At 47.0% G+C, this 20,688-nt stretch overlaps 1 protein-coding gene across 26 annotated transcripts in view; it reads left to right on the plus strand.

The window, feature by feature from the left end:
- Positions 1-20,688, plus strand: part of LOC100115252 (forkhead box protein P1) — a 221,518-nt gene that overhangs the window by 171,700 nt on the left and 29,130 nt on the right. The window contains exons 1-2 of one of the 26 annotated variants that reach the window (XM_031929096.2): positions 7,859-8,439; positions 18,198-18,254. The exons of the other annotated variants lie outside the window; for them this stretch is intronic. The gene's annotated coding sequence lies outside the window, so the exon portion shown is untranslated. Of the gene's footprint in view, positions 1-7,858; positions 8,440-18,197; positions 18,255-20,688 lie in introns of those variants that run through there. 26 annotated transcript variants of the gene reach the window in all.

Genomic DNA, 20,688 nt, shown 5'->3' on the forward strand with positions numbered 1-20,688 from the left:
AACGTTTACCGAAATAAGCAAAGATAACCGCGAGAAATATATCGCTTCGCACGTACACGTGAAGTCGGTAAATATCATAAAGACTAATGAAATTATTATATATGTAACATCTGCAGGTTAAAAGCTCGTAACAAAACACGTGAAGCTCACGTTTTCCTCCTAGATCCACACACAGCCGATGCGTGAATGCCATATCGGGCGATACGAGACGGGCCGGAATCATGGTGAAAAAAAAAAGAATTATTCATTCAATATTTGCTATTCGCGAAGATAATGTGTCGCGCGGCATCTCTGTTTGTTATAGATAGATAAGGGAGAAACTTTTTCGAATATACAACGTATACTCTCAAGAGTTCGCGCATACGTTGCCGGGCGTATTGACGTAAACCCGTTATCGCCATATAGCCCAAGCTAACCAAACACTGATAATAACTTGCGATCCGCACAATGCTCATTGTGATTCGTCTTTTTTTTTTCATCTCTACTCTCATGACTGATTAGTGCTTATTATTGGATTTTCATGTCTGCTGTACATAGTTTTTACTACCTTGCTTAGCTGTGTAGTACGTCTTGCCAAACTCGACTGTTTCCACTGAGAATCAGCAATCACTCTCAATTACCATGACCTACGTTAAAAACGAGAATAAGCTGCATAAAATAAATAAAACACATTTGAGCGCATGGCTTACCGCACTCGGCCATTTCCACCGAAAGCATCAGCTTCAAAGTAAACATTACCATTCAAAAGTAATAACTCAAGTAGTTCGCATTAAAAATACCGATTCCTCATGCAGCAGTGCAGTTCCAGCCCATCCTTTCTCGACACCACGTTCTCAGCTGCACAATGCAAAATGCAATTACTCGCCGGCGGGGGAGGAAGATTCGCGCACGGAATGAGCAACGGCCGAGGCCAACTCCAAGATGAAGAAGAAGTCACCTCTCGACTTTAGCCGGCTTCTCTTCCTTTTTCTCGCTCCGGCGTCGGCGGAGAGTCATAAAAGTCCTGATGAAGACGTCAATGAATATTTATCTGCTCGCGACGAAAGAGAGATAGGGAGAGAGAGGCGAGCTTCATTCTGCGGTTCCGCTGCTGCTCTTTTATTTTAAGCCAACACATTAAAAGCGGGCTGGCTCGTCGCGCGAACTTCCGCGCTCGGTTAGGAAGAGGAAGAGAGAGAGAGAGAGAGAGAGAGAGAGAGAGAGAGAGAGAGAGAGGATGAGCCTGAATTTCATTGGGATGCTGCAGGACGAGTCGAGAGAATGGAGAGATTTAATTGTTTCGATGTGAATGTCGTTTTATTTCTGGATTTTTCGAGGGCTCGAGTTTCGGTTTAGACGAGTGATTGTGTCGAGTAGACGGTATGATTATGCATACGTTGTGATTTGCTAGCATCAACGTGTACCGTTTCCTGTAGTAACGGTAATCGTTTCTACAGAAGATATTGAATTTTTATCTCTGTAAACCACAACCTATATTTACAAATTTCAACTTTCAAAGCGCTCATATCCCACTTACCTTATGGTAAAAAAGTTTTTAAAACAGCCCTTCACTGCCTCGTAGCTAAAACATGAAGACAGAGGAAGAGAGGGGAGGCTAAGGGCAAAGCGGAGTCAGCTCGACGATAGGCATCCAGTCCCATTGGTACCAGCAGACCAACCTCCAGCTCTTAATGTGTTGACGCTGCCTCTATACACACCATCGCAGCAGCAAAAAAGGAGAAGCTCGCAGCAGTGTGGCAAAAAGAGAAAACGAAACACACAAGGAAAAACTCCACCTCCGCGATATCCACAGGCCGAAGGAGAAACAGAGAAAAGCTCTCGCGAGTGAGAGAGAGAGAGAGAGAGAGAGAGAGAGAGAGAGAGAAGCCGAACAACAAAAGACGTTTGTTATTGGGTAGCATTCGGAATTGTCTCCGAGCCGGGGCGGGCGTCGCCTTATTGGCCGATGCCGCGCGGCTGCCTCCACCTAGTCGCCACCCCCATTTTCCCGCGTCGAGCTACCTCCCCCACTCTGTGCTGCTGCTACTGTTGCTGCTACCTCCCCCACCTTGCTGCGCGTTTCTGCTGCTGCTCACCCCTTCCCACCCCCTAGCTTTTCCCGGGGTGGATATACGTACATAGGTATGTTTCGCCGAGGAGGAAAAGCTCGAGTCTGCAAGCTCGCAAAGCTGTTGCTACCGCCGCCGCCGCTACTGGATTTTTCTTTTCCTATTTCCTTTTTTTTTTTTGAAAGGGCTCGTTTCTTTGGAGCAGGAAAGAGCCTTTATTCCTTCCAGCGGTTTTTGCGTCGCTGATTTCTTTCTTCTCTGCGAGATGGAAGTCTTTGAATTTTGGATTTCATTTTACTCTTTCTTTGCCGGCTGGGATATGTGTGAGCGATGCGTTGAATATGCGCGGGACAGTCGATGATTGCAATGTCGGTAAATAAAGCATAGTGGTTAAGAATTCAAGTTACAGGTGTCATGTTAACAAGTCCTTTTTTTGTTTAGTTTGAGCCAGCACTTGCATGGAAAATTGTATTGGCCAATCGATAGCAGTGCTGCAAGTGGCCAGTGTTATAACTAAATTGAGCTGTCGATTCGGCAGATGCAGCCAATGTATAGCGGTGGTCTAGATTAAATAGGACGATTTTAGACAGTTCGGAGTTACTAAATATTATGATCTCGAGTTCTGCTACCGTAAATTTTCGATTTTACCAGTTGCTCCTCCTTGATTTTACCGGTTAAGGGTACCAATTACACATACGATAAATTATATAGCAAGATCTCGTTCTATTGAAAATAGTTCAATGTAAAAGTATTAATTTTCAAACAGTGGAAAATCGTGGAGTTTCTTGGTAGCTTTTAAAACATTTTCAAACTATAGTCAAAAGCAGTTGTTTGATCATCTAGTTATCCGCCCGCTTCCACCGAAATGTCAATCTAAAATTTGTCTCCTCTTTGTGTTTCAAGTGAGTGCCAAAGCTCTGATTCTCTCACGAAATAGATACGTGAGTAAACGAAAGATTTAAATTCTCGTCCATGAAAAGCTTCGGATTCTTGGAAATCAAGGCGATGTTTTCAAAACAACATACAAATCCAATTATCATCCTCGATATATTTACCAAAATACAGCAGCAATTTCGCATTCGAGCCAGTCATGCCGGTTACTTACCAGATTTTAAATGCGAATCTCAATTAATCGAATTATTTCCTTCAGGGTATAATAATGAAAATATCGGTTTTATTAACTAACATCATTAATGATGCATCGCATAAAAATACCAGTTATAATTCCTTCTACCTCACTCGATCGTAATCAATCAGATGCGGCGTTGTGTGCTCTTATTTTAATACTGAATAACTGAATTTCTTAATGTAATTTAGTTGCATACAACGCAGATTTTCAGAAGCGTATTCCTACGAAAACATGCCGGGAAAACTCGGTTGCCTTTAATCCAATTAACAACGAGTGTATCTTATTTCCGTTAAGCTTAAATCCAGTTTCTTTAATTAATCAAATATCGCGATACGGGTAACGCAGCCCGCGGAGAAACTTTCTGTCCCGTGCATAAATATTCTCTCGTTTTTTCGTTCGTTTTGAATTCATGCAGCGCCTTAAGATAATAATAATATTGAGCTCGTATGAAATCTCGTTAGCATATTTCATCCCGGGCGCAACGGAGGTGAAAGTGATGTACGTCAAAACCGACTAAACCCCACGACTCTAAATACGAATTCGAAGATAACAATCATAGTTGTATGGGACAAGACTACATTAAGGTTCAAAAATAAACTGTGAAATCATTGTTGATCAGATATTATGACTTTATTGAAATCTCCTAACGATCAGGTCCTGGTGTGACCCTCTCTCACAAGTTGTCGCCGAGAACTGACGCTCTACTCATTAAACGCCGCCAAAAACTCGGGCCCGCTAAAACAAAGACGCTTTCCCGAGGACTACCGAAGGGACTCGAAGCAGTGCGCGCGCTCCTCTATATCGCCACTCGACTCTCTGGCCTGGCAGTCACAGATCAGCCCTTTTAGCCTCTCCGTACTGAAAGTGACCCTCAAAATTCGCGGAGTAAAACTCTTATAGGGGGTCGTGGCAGTCTAGGAATGATTATAAAATCACTCCTAACCGTATTGACTTGAAGCCACGAATCGCCTTGTCGATTCGCGCATATGAGAGCCAAATGACGGAAAAACGTTCGCTAAAACTACTAATAGGTAGAATATATTATTAATAAAGAATAAATACGCCGCACTTACTCTTATCCCTAGTAGTCCTCGGTTACGTCCGGAACAATAGTATAAGTACGCGGTTCGCAACATCAATAGAGTAAAAAAGAGCTTAATCCTCAACGCGAACGAAGGTCCGAGGTAGACAGGTGGGAAAAAAAAAATCGGTGAGTCGCAGGCATCAAAGAACGAATAGACAGATAGCTCTGAGAGGCGCAGCGTAAGGGACCGAGCGGTCATAACACACGGAAAGAGCAAACGAGCGGCAACACAAATGTTGTCTTTGCCCGCGGAGCGAAACGCCGCCCTCTCGAGTACAGAGTCTTCGTGGACTCGCGAGGTTTCGCGCGCTTGCCACTGCCAGCGTAATCGAGCAAGAAGACGACGTGGACATAGCTCTTTGAGCTTTGCCGGAACTGAAAGAGAGGACCATCGGCAGAGTCGTCGCTGACGCTGGTAGCAGTAGTACTACTACTGGTGGTTCAGTCTCTCTGCGTGTCTGCGGAGACGACTGCGACCAAAGTTTTTGGAGCGAGAATTTCCCCGATCTTTGAGCCAAGTTCGCCGTGGGGCGAGAACGGATTTTTTTCTCTGCTCCGACGTGTGGGAAGTTTGCTGTGGGTCGGAGTTTTCGTACTTTGACCGCGATATAAGCATGCACAAAGTGCGGTTTGATCGGGAGAATGAAACGAGTAAAAAGTCGAAAAGAACCGAATTTCCTCGGATATTTTCTCAAGCTCCAACAATATTCCGCGCAGTCGGCAGCCTTTGCGTCGGCGTGGCGCAAGGACATCAATACCGGGCAACAGAAAGACACGAAGTATACGCCCAGAGCCACTCGCTGTGTCTCCCTCTCGGCCTGAGAAGATGAAAATCCAAAGAAAAAGGAGCAGCAGCTGCCAGGCTTCGCGTCCTCCCCCTCGTCTCCTCCGGAGTGTACACACACACACACACACACGTACACACAGCGAGTCCTCTCCTCTCGGAGCTAACGCTGTACAGGAGGAGGAGGAGGAGGAGGAGGGCGTTGCGTCTCCGCTGACGCCGATCTCCCCACCAGGCTTGGCCGGCCCATAAACCGCCTCCCGCGTCGTATACAGCAGCAGCCTGTATTGTGCCTCGGTTCTCCGTTGCACCGTCGCGTCGTCAGAGCCCCGGAACCAACTAACTCCTATCTCTCTCGCTCTCGCTCTGGCTTTATCTTGCGTCGCTGGAGAAAAGCTGGAGCACGCCCTGTAAGCTCGTGCGGAGAGAGAGAGAGAGAGAGAGAGAGAGAGAGAGAGAGAGAGAGAGAGAGAGAAAGAGAGAGAGAGAAAGAGAGAGTGAGAGAAAGAGAGAGAGAGAAATGGAGTGGTAGCGATGGTGAAGGCTACGGTCTCCGGAGATGTCGTCTGGCTGTACGGTTGCAGTTATCGGGAAACTGCGAATGCGCATAGCTGCTGGTATCGCAGTTTGGCAAATGGTTGCGGATGTCGTTTCCAGGTTAGAAAAAAAGCACAGAGAAATTAATCCGACACGAAGAATTGGAACGAGTCGACGTTGAGGATGATGTATCGCAGCGAGCTTGAGATCATCCAAATTCATCCGCAATGATTCTCTGCCACGATACAAAGCTTCCGCCGAAGTCCGATGAGGTCGATAACTTGGACGTAGTTCATGAACCGGCAGTAACGACTTGCACCCTTCTTCGAATGTCCATCCCTACGGTATATGCGCCCTTTTAAAAGAGAAAAAATCGAAGAAACCAACGCGCCCGACATGGTGACTTTGACGCGTTCTCGGCATAATGTAGGTCTGACCGCTTTGCCTGAACTATAGTTCCCAAAAGGCTTATTTACGTACGCTATGCGAATCAATAGGAGCGACGGTTACATCGCGGAACGGTTAGCTACCGCGATTATTGTTACACACAAAGGCATGCACACACACAAAAACGCGCGTGCGGCGGAATCGATGCTATACGAGAACGAGAATGCTATACGAAAAAAGAAGCGCCGAAAAGGCAAGGTGAGAGAGGGAGACAAAAAGGCTGCAACGAAACAGCCAAGTGCAGCAGTCCCTGGAAGCTTAACCGCCAGCGGCACAGCAGAGGGGAAGTAGTGCGTCGCCTATAGTATCATCCTGTATCTCTCTCTCTATCTCTCTCTCTCTCTCTCTCTCTCTCTCTCTCTCTCTCTCTCTCTCTCTCTCTCTCGCTCTCGCACTGTGCTCGGCAACCCCTTTTCATCCTCTCTTCTCCTTATCTGCCGTCGTAGCAGCCACCCCCGCGAGGCATCGAATGCGCGCGCAGCTGCTGCTGCTTCTGCATGCCATTGTATACGCTTAAATATTGCATTGTTGTCTTTAACGGGCCGTGCGTCGAGAGGAAAACAGGCTTCGCGCGGCAGCTCCGCGCTGTAGTCTGCTCGCGGTAGCCGTCGAGGTGATCTAGATTTTTTCGCGCGGGACTTTGCCGGGTGCTAGTGCCTCCGTGGACCGAAGAGCATCGCTTGTGGAAGGAGCGAAGCTGCCCCCGAGGTCGACGTTCTTCTCAAGTATAGGTAATGCTTTTTTTCTCCGTGTGTGTGTGTGTGTGTGTGTGGGTCTCAGAACGATTGACAGGTGTGCTTGGAGTTATCTGGTGACGTCTATAATCGAGTTGTTTTTTTTTTGTATTCGAGTCGCGATCGCTATGTGGTGCTTCGATGAATTTATCCGCACATCTGTGCGGCTTGTACGCATTTTCACGGAAACTACCGTTCGGTGAAGTTGATAAATAATAGGAAAACGTGGCGCGAATACCGAGTATCTAATTGTTTGGAATTATTGATTGTTTGACGTTTAAAAATGACTCGCTTCCTTTGACGTATATCTAGTATATCAGTTTGCTAATCGAGAGATCAAATACGGCTTACTTCAAAACAACTTACGAGCAGCCGAACAAACTCGGACAGCGAGTTTTTCAAAACCATCGCGTCGTCCGTAACTCACCGCGTGAATCTCCCAAAAAGTTCGCCACTAGCGTCCTCGAGCATCGAATAATCAAAGTCCGCCGAGCAGCGAATGCTTCCTCGTCCATACACCATAAGTGCATAACCAGCTCTCCAGGCCGGCGCAGCCCGCATCTCTCCCCCCTCCTCTCGACACCTCCTGGCCATCCTCCTCCCTGGCGGGCACGGGAGAAAAAAGCAACAACTCGAAAAAGCCTTCATCATCCCCCGACCACCCTCTCTTTCGCCGGCAGTAGAAGCGGTCGTCGTCCCGTCTGGCTCGAGGCACGGCTCGCGACTGCAGGGCGCGCAGGCCATTCTCCCTCGCCGACTAAGCTCTCCCCCCACCAGCGCGCGGGCTGCACATCAGTTCTCTCCGCCACTCCACAACCACCCACACTCCTCCCGACGCAGCAGCAGCAGCAGCAGCAGCCATCCATCCTTATCTATACACACAGGCGCATGCATCGCGGAGAGAGGGGAGAGCAACAGCAGCGGCAGCAGACGACCCCCACCACGTGACCTCGCGACCGAAGGGTGGGGGGCGCGAGCGCGCGCGCGCCTCCAGTGGCGCAGGCATCTCAACAACAAGTATTCCCCGCCGCTACTAGCAGCAGCAGCTACAGCAGCAGCAGCACACCGGGGGGTTACCCAGTAGCAGCGGCATCCGACACAACACACAGCACAAGTGTACCGCCCCAACACCTGCGTTCTCTCTCTCTCTCTCTCTCGCTCTCTCTCTCTCTCTCTCTCTCTCTCTTTCTCTCTCTATTTCTCTCTCTCTCTCTCTCTCTCTCTCTCGCTCGCTCGCTCGGCTATATTCTAACCTACAAATGCGATGCCTCGCCTCCTCCACCTCGCCGACCGTCCGTCTGTCTCTGTTTCTCCCTGCCGTTTGTTGCTGGCTGTTTAGTCTCCGGCGCGGCTTCTCCCCGCGCGCGCACTCACTCTCTCTCTCTCTCTCTCTCTCTCTCTCTCTCTCTCTCTCTCTCTCTCTCTCTCTCTCACTCCGGCGCGCGCTGTGTGTATGTTCTCCTTTTTCGTAGTCGTAGTAGTCGTGTAGCGCAAGCGACAGCAGCAGCAGCAGGAGGGAGGAGAGAGTTTGCTTGCTCGCGCTTTGCGCCGGACTACATTCGCGTTGCACGCGGCAGCGCGCCAACACCAGCACCCCGACGCTGCTGCGCCTGGATTTTCTACTGCCTCGTCTGCCTCCTCGTCGTCGTCGTCGTCTTCGTCATCCTCTTCGAGAAGTACGTATGCGCCAGTGGCTGTGTGCCTATGTATGTGTGTGTGACGTCTGACCCGTGCCCGACTCTTTCTACTTCGAGGGGCTTTTTGCCAGTCCCCCAAGGCTCTCCCTCTTTCTAATTTGATTGCGAGAGACCGATCAGAGTGTGTCCGCTCTCTCGCTCTCTCTCTCTCTCCTCTCCCTTTCCACCTCCGCGCCCGTCTCGCCCGTACGATTCGTCCATTCAGCGTCTCAGGGTGAACCGCACACACGTGAGCCCCCACACACGCACACTCGCTCCCTCTCTCTCACTCTCGCACTCTTTGCCGGTCGACACCCCCCTTAGCCCCCTTCCCCCTCCCCCACCTCCTCTGTCTAGAAGATTTTTTGAAAGTATGCTGTCTGTATGGATCTCTTTCTCTCCCTCTCGCACTCTTGGAGTGCGTTATGTCTGTTGAGATATCATCTTCTTTTCTGATGGCTTTGCAGCTCGGTTTCCTTTTCACTTGGGCGTCTCCGCGCTTAGATTTTTTGCCTTTTTTGCAATCATCGGCCTCTTCCAAAGTATGTTGCGCTTTTTTTAGATCCGACTTGAATTTTATAATAATCCCGAATCCAAATATGAATGCGTGCAGTACAAAATGTCTTATTTTTATTACACATCACCCACTAATTAATACTGACACATTTATATAATATCTGACAATTTATTCTAAAAATACACTATACAGCTGCAGGCGACCAAAGAAGCAAGCAAAGTGTAGTGATGTGACTTAACCCGGACACTCAGTGATATTTTCATCAACAAAGTGAAAAAAAGTTTAAAACCAAAAAGTGTAGTAAGTGATCGAGGACGTGGAATTTCGAACAATCTGTGCGCGGATTCAAAAGCAGTGCCGTTACTAGCACATAACAAAACTCTAATTCGTCTTTCTGAGGGTACAATAACGTCGCTCTCAAAATTGGACAATCGAATTCACATCGGAAACCGAATCAGTCGGCGAACTTTGAAGGTGAATCTCGCACGTCTTCCGCGTTCCTCCGCGAGCGAATCGATTCCTTCATTATAACCAAGCGCATCTTTTCCAAATAATCCAACGTGACCGCGAGCTTCGCATGTGCGTGTAACAACTTCAATTCGGATAATAATACCCGTGACGTGACTTACATGCTCTACGAAAATTTCCTCGAAACACTCAGAGAAAAAAATATTTGTCGTATATAGGTACAGACATTCACGGAAAACACTATCGTCGCGCTCGAATTTACCCAGTGTCGTCTCGGCTCTGTTCGACTTCCGCGACGACCAATATTTACCGGGACAAACATTGCACATCATCGATCCCCGAAACAAACAATAAACCGCCATGAAAAAAAAAACAGTCCGCGCTGTGCCTCGAGATAAGATCCACCGCAGACGCTCTCGTGCTGGTTGTGCAATCGCTCGCGCATACCTGGAAATCGTTTGTTGTATTTATCGAGACTGAGAGGCGCAGTCATCGTCGTCGTTCTCCCGCGAAGGTTTACCGGGAAAACATAGCTTTTTCGTCGTCAGTTGGCTTAACCTGGATGCGAGAGGCCTTTCGAAAAGCTGCGCCGTGTACACACGCGTATAGGCATGACGTAAATAATGGATAATACACCGAGTTGGAGTTGACACGAGCCTCGTGAGCTCTAGTGTGTGCTGCTTCTTTCGTTTTTCTCCCTTTTTTTCTTTCGTGCTTTCGATCGTATTCGTATATATGTAAGTTAGTGTTAAACAAGCAGTATTACAAAATTTCTAGGAAAAGTAAATAGTGCGAGTTTTAAAAAACGTTGACCACATTTCAACGTCGTGCGAAATGTTCGCGAAGACCTGCAGTGAAATTCAAGTACGACACTGAAAAGCCAACGATCAACGGGAAATTAGTGACATATGCGCGACTAAAATTACGTCAAAAAAAAAAGTCGTTGCTCGTAAAGTTTCGAATAAAAAGCTCGAGTGTAGCGCGCTAAAACAAACAAGTAATGAGTTTAATATCGACGAAAAGTTCAACTTGGCCTGAAGAATGAAAATCAATTTCAGTGTATCCCGATTCTCGCCACGCGTTGCACAATTTCGCTCGAATATAACGGAGCGTCTTGATGAACTACGAAATTTCGATTCATTAATTGAAATCGACGACGATCGGTTCTATTTCGAGGATCAAATCAAGTGTATTAAAATGTGTTGAATTTTTGTACAACAAACGCATAACTGCTGAGTTGGATTCGTTTCGCGCGTGCGAGACTTTAAAAACCTTGATTACCGAACGACGGATAGCGTCTGCGATACGACCATTCATCGATAAAACTCCCGCTAAAATAGAAGAGCAAAACGGGAATAATACTCGGCCGGAGCGGAGGATTGACAACGCAACAAACTCGGCTGGTGAAAAATAATTGATGCGCTTCCGTTTTTGCTGTCGCATTGCGTGAACGGGTAAATACAGTTATTTTCGAGGATTTATCACTGCTGGGTAACAAGATTACGGCCTTCTGCAAGACTGACAACGTCGTGTAAATCGATTAGCGTTTCGTATTAATAGAGGAGAAGTATACTTTTGCTGGATGATGTTGCATCATAACCATTGAGTGACGCTCGTCTTTTCTTTTAAAGTATAAATATTAATAGAAGTGTCGATGTAAAATTGGCGAAAGATCAGAGTAAATCGTTATCGCTTAAAAAGTCTAAACGAACCTCTCGAACATCTCAAAGTCAATCGGTTCACACGACCATCGGAAAATCAAGCCACAACCACCAAACTACAAATCCGCAAGCTCGTGATCCCAAAAAAAGAGCGGCGCCTGTTTCCCGCATCGACGCAACACTCTATCCTCCTCTCTGTGTACCAGCAACGACGGCGTAACCCCCCTCGAAACCGCCGACAGGCGTACACGCAGTATACGCAACAAAACAGAACGAGAGAAAGCGAGAGAGAGAGAGAGAGAGAGAGAGAGAGAGAGAGAGAGAGAGAGAGAGAGAGAAACAGAGGGAGAGTGGGTAGAGGCTTTATTGTGCGCAGATTGTATGGGAAAGCGTCAGTAGCGCGACCGACGCGACGGCGTACGCACGGGGCTTCGTTGCTCCGATTTTGGTTTTTTAAATTTTGAATTTTAGAACTGGATGCAGCCTCGGAAATTGCGTTAAAATTTGTTTCTTTAAAACTTTTTATTCGGAGATATCGACAGACATACACGCCTTGAAGAATGAATGAGATTGTGATTTTGGAATTTACCTTAGGCGTGCTCGAAATAACTCTAAAGAATAGATGCGTCTGTGTCTGACGATATCTGGATTGTTACTACTCGAGCAACCATTCATAATTTTTGTATCTTACAAACAGAATTTTCCACACGCTACACACTGTTATTCGAAGAAACGCTGCCGAGTCAATAATGAAGTTTATTTAATAAACCGATACCAATACAAAAAATTCGAAAACGATTAATTCTAAAAAATTATTAACGCATGAAAACAACGAATATACGAGGCGCGCAAACTTTTCTTTATGAGCGTGAATAAGCAATGATCCGCCAACTTCATTAAATAAAAAAAAAATGTTTGCTCAGTTCGTCGGCATCGACCATCAAGATTGTCCATTCTTACAAAAATTACAGATCGTTTCACCCGCAGCTCCAGACGCTAATTGCGACTCTGCCCCCCCCCCCCCCCTGGTTTAGTTGAGAAAACGCGGAAGCTCGCACTTTTTTTCGTACACGAAAACACCCCAGCCGAGCCGTCGGAGAAAATTTACATCGTGTGCAGAAAACTTGATCGCGTAAGGCTATTTACAGCTTGGTAATTGGCCACTTGTAAACACAGCCTGCGTTTGTTTTTCGATTCCTCGCTTCTCTTCTTCTTTCTCTCTCTCTCTCTCTCTCTCTCTCTCTCTCTCTCTCTCTCTCTCTCTCTCTCTCTTTCACCCGGTGTAACGATGTACATCGCAGCTCGCAGGAAAAAAGAAACATCTTGAATAATGTTCCCATCGTAGCGAGGAAAATATATTTAAAACGCAACCCTATCGACTGGATCGACTGATTAACTATCGAGCCTCGTAAAAATCTCAACTCCTCCTCGTATATCCGATTCCCGATAAACTGCCGCTCTCGTTATCTCGTTCTCGGCGTGTATCGAGGAATCTCGCAGATGGATTGAGTCGAACCCATACACACACACACACACATACGGGCAGACGTTGGAAGAACGCGACTTGTCTCGTAAAGTATATCGAGAACCATTTGTCACGCGGTAGTTTGTGACGAGTCTAGGCGGGGGGTGGAAAAAAGACGCGGGAGGGGGGTAGAGAAATAATCCGCGAGGAGGCGAGACAGACGGAAAAGAAAGAAGGGGAGAGGGAGAGCGAGAATCGTGACTTAGTGCCGGTGTGTATAGAGGAGAGCGATGGTTTAAGCTCGAGTTATTGGAGCGTGTGTTCACGCGTGTGTTATGAGTTGTGTATGATACGGCTCGTAAAGTGTCTATAATTTGAAATTCTAATTCGTCAATCTCGTATTCAGAGCCCTGCCCGCTAAGACTCGAGCCATTAGTTATGTACATCGGCGAACAAAAAAGAAAAGTATATGTATATAAACGAGAGAAAAAGAGATCACATCAAGCCGAACACCGACACAAATCTCATCCGAGCATCAGCTCGCTGTTCCCCGATAGCTAAATACCTTGATACCGAATCGCGCAGAGGAATCTATACATCGAGAGGGAGTGAAAGCCCTCGAGGCTGCTCTCACAGGCAGGAGGGCTTCAAGCGCTGTGGATAAAGACAGAGAGAGAGCGAGAGAGAGAAAGAGATAACGGACGCTCGAAACAAATAATACCAGTGGCTTCTTCGCGTGTACGTATGTAATCTCCGACGTTTGGCGCACGACTTTTCTCCTGCGCGTGGATTTTCTTTTGCGACGCCAGCAGTTAGTCCGGTTATATGAATTGATCGAAGGGAGAGGAGTCGTATATGCGGAGGAAATATCGGAGTACGGAATTAGCAACGAACTCGAGTATACGCATATTATATAGCGGTGTAATTGATCTTTTCTTTTCCCTTCGTTCGACCAAAGCACAGCAAGCAACGATTCATAGAACAGTGTCAAAAAGAGCGCATCGAACACCCAAACACCTAATATCAGCGTCATCGTCCAGCTCTCCTCCCCCACTACCCATCATCAGCACGTCTCTTTTCCAGCGAGAAAAAGAAAGATAAAGAAGAGGGGCGTCTCGCGCTCCAGTTAGCGCCTTCGCTTCTGCTTCTTCTTCTTCTTGTGTCCGTCTCTCATCCCTCGCGAGACTACAGTTGCCTGTCCTTGCATGTGGAACAGGCTCGGCGCTGCGTCTGTTTGATTAAGAATACATGAAGCGGCTCTGAAAAGCCTAGGAAAACGCGGCGACGCCGGCGCGACACGATGCGCATCGCGCGCGGCTTAGGCCTTAGACGAGACAAGGGATAAATCTCGAGCTTTTTTGTATAATGCCGGCGCGCGGCCGCCACATCGTCTTTTCAGAGCCTCTATGAAAGATGCACGAGTTTATTAGCTGCTGGCGTTGATAGCTGCTTCTGTTATACGTATGCGGTCTTTTGTAGTTCCGAGTCCTGCAGTGGATAGTGCATATAGTTTTTCGATTAGAAAAAACCCTTATCCAAAGCTCGATATTTCATCCCCATTACCGAGGCGAGCTTTAGGGTGCTAAACAAAGCGCAGTCGACTAAACGCCGTTTAGCGCCTCCCCGCGCACGCGACCCTCGGCGGCTTACGCGGAAAGTAGCTTAGTCCGATTTTCCGGATTTCCCGCGACTGACCAATGGACCGTGCAAGAGGTGGATATCGTCGCACTCGAAAAAAGCCGCCCGCGCGGCACTTAGACAAGGGTACGTCGACTCCGAAAGCTCTGCCGCTTCGATTAGCCTGTGAGCTCAAGGGGGAAATATTTTCAGACGCATGACTTTTTAAGGGGCTCGTTGGCATTCGAAATCATGAAGCGTCTGTTACCGCTGAATTCTGCACGTCGATCGGGCTGTCTTATTTATAAATCGATCACGAGTATAGAATCAGTCGCGAATTACCGTCAATCTCTTGTCGTATATGCAATGTGATCGAACTGCTCTGATGTATAAACTCTTCACACCTAAAATCCCACCCCAATAACGTCTGAGATATACGAATTTCCATCGGGTCTCCACACCTCCATTTGTCGCACGTGACGCGCAGCAGTCCAGTCGCGCAAATGGACACGCAAGCAGTCGCGCATCCCACCCCACCCACGCACACTCCTATACTCCGCAAGCTTCTTTCTCTTAAATTCGCACGCGAGCGCTAGCGTAGATCAAAAGCTGCCGTGATGGAAAATTCAGACGGCGAGGGCAAATAAAACGCGGCACGGATGCTGTTCGCGATATCGCTCGCTCTCCCTCTCTCTCCGCGATTAATGGTCTTTCCCGCTTTTCTCACTGTGTACCAAAGGGATGAGCTTTCCGTTTTTGAATTTTCAGGTAGCCGCGCCGCGCCGCTGACGATGACTGCGCCGGGCGGTGTGTTTTGAGTCTGGTTGTTTTGAGGGTGAGAAAGAGGGAGAGAAAGAGGGACTGAACTGAGTAAACGCGAGCGTACGGAATGAGTGGCTTGTAATGAATGTACGATACGATGCGAGTTCGAGCGTTCGTTTATCATTTGCGGAAATTTTCTTCGTCGCTTCATTTAATACTTCATAAAAATAAAATTAAATATGCAAAAGTATCTCGGATGTAAAAAAAAGAAGAGCTACGAGAACAAAGCGACGTACGAAAACGGAGCAGCTCACACACGCGTATCGATTGCGCGGGGCGCGATAAAGAGCGGGAGTCCCGTACGTATAGAGAGAGAAAAAAAATTTAATATATCCAAATATATCACGGGCGCCAGCAGGCGATCGGCGCGGCGCGCGAGGCCATTCGGAAGTCCATAATTTGATATGCAGGCGGAAAGGTCCGGCGCGCGCCTGTACAGTTTATACTGATGGCGCACGTCCCCGGCAGATGTGTGTGGACATTATTCATTACTGCCGGTCAATTGGAGGGCCCCTTGCGTTCCTCGCCTTCCTTCCTTTTTTTTATGCGCGAGATGTGTTGCGTATAGGGTACAGGAGGATATAACGGTTCTTTCTTTCGAAAGGGACGGCGAGGGTGACTCGCTTGTCGCACTGGCCATTTCTTCCGTACACGATCGAACGCGGGCGATTGTATCGAGATTCTCAAACGTTTTTTAGATATTTATCTCACCATCGGTCAACGAATTCTCGAAAACCACTTTGCGCGTCTTCACCTGAATAAAAAAAAAGAAACCAGCCGCCCCCGCACTCTCTCTTTCTACGTCTCGCTTTAAAAAGCTGAGCCTCTGCCACCCTCCGCTTTCAATTTCGCGCCCCTCTCTCTCTCTCTCTCTCTCTCTCTCACGAACCACTTTACGCAAAGGGAGAAGAGCGTCGAAGGGTCAAGCTTCTCACTCGCTCGCGCGCGTTTTTGTCGTCTTTTTTGCGTCGTCCGTCTGCAGCGTAACGAGGCCACTTTTGGTCTTGATCGCCGAGCCGATGCTCCTCGAGACAATGATTCGAGGAATTGTAGATTTTCGAGAATTGATCGATAGGTTTATGATATAATTATGCCAATTAATTGAATTAAAAAGTCGTCTGGACGAGTCTTCTCGAGTGCGCGGCGTCTCTGGCCAATGAAAAATGCCGCGGCCCTCGCGCATAAAATCGGACCCTCATTAACGCATGATGTACGCTAATCGGCGCGAAATTTCGCCGCTGTGCTTTCTCGGAAGGCTGCGCGGGAGAGGGTCGACGATAAATCTCGATGCATGGAGAGGCCGACGGCGAATATTGATGAGCCGTGATCGTGTATTTTTTGCGGTGAATTTATATATTTTAAAATTTTCCCGCATCAGAATTGTTAGAAGAAAAGTTAGCTTTTTTATACTAAAACGATTTCGAGGGAGAAACATAACAGGCGGCTGCAGCGCATATCGTGGAAAAGACCGCTCGCAGCGTCACGGGCTGGCGAAGCCCGATTTGTTATCGACTTATAGCGGCCCGAAATTACTTACTATTACCGCAGATTTATTTCGCGTATTAGCCCCGAAACGGAGCGCCGCTGCACGAACGCACGCCGCGCCGTGAGTATATGCTTCTCTATTAATTGCTGTTAGGTAGGGGGCACGGGTTCCTACTCTTTCTCGCCTCGTACGTCTCTCGTCGTCGTTACTCCCGCTGCCGTGGAGGTCTTTTTTGCGGACTGCCGATGAGGGCTGCCTATATTTCTCGGGGAGTGTTGCAGGCGACGAATTATTATTCTGAAATTTATAGAAGAAAATTATTATTAATTTACGAGAAAAGAATCAGTCTCCCAAAATCATTCGAAACTCGCGGATATCTCTCAAGCTCTATTAGCAGAACATCCCCCTGAACAATCGTCTCCCAGCCCGCGATAAACCACGTACAAGCCCATAACCATTCGCACCGGACAGAGAACTGCCTCTGCACCCGCACACACACACTTGCAAAGTATCTATTTATACGCGAACGTCGGTAATCTAATAAAGATAAAAAATAACGGCAGAACCTCCGGCTATTTCCATGGGGCCTCGGCTAATATGCTCACGGGAGGGGAAAAAAAGCGTCTGCCGTTCGCCGCATACAAACTGCCCTGTTTAGAAAATTCGAGCCGCCTTGGAAATTCCGGGCCTGTTGTACGTCGTTATATTTTTCATCGTGTACGCGTGCGTGTACTTTATTACTACCGATCTTTTTTTTGCGTTAGACGCGGGAAACGCGATGCTGTAGTTTATCGCGGGGCTACCGGGAATTCGACCGAGGTATATACGAGCTTCTCGCCATTCCGTATGTATATCGGTGTTTCGGGGACTGAATTGTTTCTGCAAGGGTGTGCGAAAAGTTGGGGATTTGTGAATCGAGAGAGAGAGAGAGAGAGAGAGAGAGAGAGAGAGAGAGAGAGAGAGAGAGAGTCGATGAAAGGAGAAAAGTTTAGCCTGTAGCGAGATTAGCTATTGTTTTTTTACAAATCAGATATTATTTGCAAGATCTCGACTTGTTGATGAAAATTCACCAATGCGTCATCCACGCGCACGTCCGTGAGCCGGTACTAAAAGACGCTTAGCAAAAAAATCACCTCATAGCTCGCGACGCATAATAAGCTAAAAATAAACATTCGTTTCCTCAACGACGATCTTTGGACATTTCGCGTCTCCTTCCCCCTAGTCGTTTTTGCAAATTCGTCGCTTTGTAAAGCAATTTTCGGCATAGACCGAATCGCGAACGTTATATAGACTGCGGGAAGAAAAAAGAGGAGCGTCCAAGACGTTTGTACAAACAATTCGCCCGGAATTAAAATTTTCGGCACGCGTTGTGCAATGATACAGCGTACACGCCTGTTTGTTTATGCTAATCACCGCAGCGGGTCGTGGTGATTCTATACTCGGTTTTATTTTTTTCTTCGCCGCGTCGAGCTCGCGATATGTTGTTTGGCTTACGGCGTCGCGGCTGTTTCGCAAAACAAAGTCGATTTGCATCGGAGAGGCTCGAAAACAGCTCTTAGTTCGCGATTTATTTAGCGGCGAGTGTTTGCCTTCCAGCCGCAAAGTCAGCGCAATGATGTTACGGCCATGAAAATAATATCGGCCGTTAATATATCTTTGATATTATACTATACGCTATGTTCTAACTCGTGCTAATACGAACCTTTGTCTTGTGTGTTTCAGGTGAGAAAAAACTTCGCAGACATATCCCATATTGATCACCCACGCGATGCTGCATAGGTAAGCTCCGAAAACATCCAAACGAAGAAGTTCGATCAGTTATTGCGATCGCACGACTGGAACAAAAGCCAGAGCTAATCCCCTAAGTAATTTTTTGCCGCGAACCTCCATCTTATACATGCGGGCAGTAAAAATATTACACGCTCGCAGAAGCACAGTCCCGTATATCATAAGCCGCAGAAAGATCGGACCTCGCGATACGCGCGTGTGTGTGGGTGTGTATATGTCCGTGTGGATTCCAGCTTGGCAGTATCGAGAAGTCGCCGCGCGCGCTCCGTAAAAGCTCCAAATTGAATTGATAGAATCGCATCGCGAGTTTTACGATCCGAATCTCCGCTCTGTACACAAAAATATATATTCAATTCGGCTGCCGCGGAAGGAAAACATAGTAAGAGGGCTGTATGATACATGTGTGACGAAGGACGACGATAGGCATCTTAACGGGTTCGGCCTGTTTCGTCCTCTGCCAAACCAATTACGTATTAGGCGCATTTGTCTGGCCTGTGTGGCTGTGTGCGTGTGGCCCATTTCGCGGTTTTGTAAATCATGGAGGGATGAGTTTATCTTGGCTGCTATCGATGTACTTGGATACTTGGCGCTCGTAATTTCTGTTTGTTTGAGTTATTGTCGGGCTTATACGTGCGTATAGTTTATCGGTCTAAAATGGCTCGGCTGTGTATATGCTTTGATTCAAGCTGTATTTTTAAAATTCGATTCGATCGAATTGTTTTTTCAAACTATTACCAGACAAGACTGCGTTAATAAATACCCAGTTTTATTCAGTTTTCTGAACAATCCGAAATATCAACCTCGAATCTAGTTTCGAAACACAATGTGAACATTTAGATGAAACGGCGCTTATCCTCCCTTGTAACATTCAAATGCAATTTTACACGCGAATAAGATGTTTTTTCGATACTACACGCATAAATACAAGCTTCAGCTCGTCGTACAAACGATTCTACGCAACGACCTCAAATCCGCACAACGATAGCCCATAAAGAAGGAGCTTGAAGCTCCCGCAGGCTCCGAGTTTCCATTTGCATTTCAACGTCGCGCAATAAACAATACACTCTTGTAGCGGCCGATTAGAGTCAACGCAATCGATTGCTTCTTTTCTCTCTCCTTTCTTCGCCCCTTTTCCGCACCGATGCGGCTTATTTATCGCCTTTTTCCGCCGCGAAACTCTGCCTAAGCCGATCAGCCACGATCGCTTAATGCGCATACCATAGCTGCCCCGGGATGTTAAGTGCTAGTTAAGAGCCATCGGTGTTCTGCCCCGATTCGTCGGAAGGAAATTTACGGCGACTCGATGAGGATGCTTTAAAATAAAAATAAAAATAAAAATTCAAGTCCTCGCAATATAGCCGAAAAGCCGATCCCGCATTCCGCGCGGCTCTCGGCTATACGTCTCCCTGGAAAATATATACATGAGCAACACCGACACTCTCTCTCTTTCTCTCTCTCTCTCTCTCTCTCTCTCTCTCTCTCTCTCTCTCTCTTTCTCTCTCGCGTTATATGACGTAGTGGCGGAAGTCTTGCATGAATTCGGCAATGTCATTATCATATTTTTCGCATAATGCGCGCCGGTATATTCTTTACGTCGGCGTGCGACACCCCGCGCGATATATTTTAAAGTTTTATCGTTTATTGTTTGGATGTGCCGCCGACGACGCCGAGCCAAGAGACGAAGCTGCGGTTTTAACATTTTTTTGCAATAACGGCTTACACGTGCTCCAATGACTCGCTCTCTCTCTCTCTCTCTCTCTCTCTCTCTCTCTCTCTCTCTCGGCTTTTCGATTTCCTGAATATAACCGCCGATGACGGAATGTGTGTATTTTGTGATCGCTGTTGTAAAAGAAAATCAATTTTACATTCGACAGAAATGCTGAAGGCATTGAAGATAAAAAAGAAAGCCGATATACGCCGTCGGATATGCAAACGAACTATTAATAATGCAAGATTCGCTCACCGCAATACGCAGGACGTTTCACCCCATCGTGTCCGCCTCGCTGTGTGGATGTAATTTTTGTCCCACTTATTGCGGTTTGACATTTTTCGCGTTTAATTTCATTGCGCTGATACAGCCATCGCGTCTCTTTACATAATTCACACGTCTCATTTTTTTCTTTATTATGCAGCGCAGACGTGACTCCTCGGGATATCGATAGTTTATGTTTGAAAAAACAAGGAAAACAAAATCGACAAACAAAAAAGTATACATCGAAATTGTTTCGACCATACAATACTCGTCCTCCTCGAAAGCATCAAAATCGGCACAAATATTTACAAACTCGCGATAACGAAGTCTTTTCCTCGTTTAAAAAAAAACTCCGTACGTCTTTATCACGTATACTTGCATCGCGTGACAGCCGTCAAACGTCTAATAAAAAATTCGCGCGACATTTCAACTCTCAGCCCTCCAACGAGCTCA

This window comes from Nasonia vitripennis, chromosome 4 (assembly GCF_009193385.2).
Source record: "Nasonia vitripennis strain AsymCx chromosome 4, Nvit_psr_1.1, whole genome shotgun sequence".
Taxonomy (NCBI): domain Eukaryota; kingdom Metazoa; phylum Arthropoda; class Insecta; order Hymenoptera; family Pteromalidae; genus Nasonia; species Nasonia vitripennis.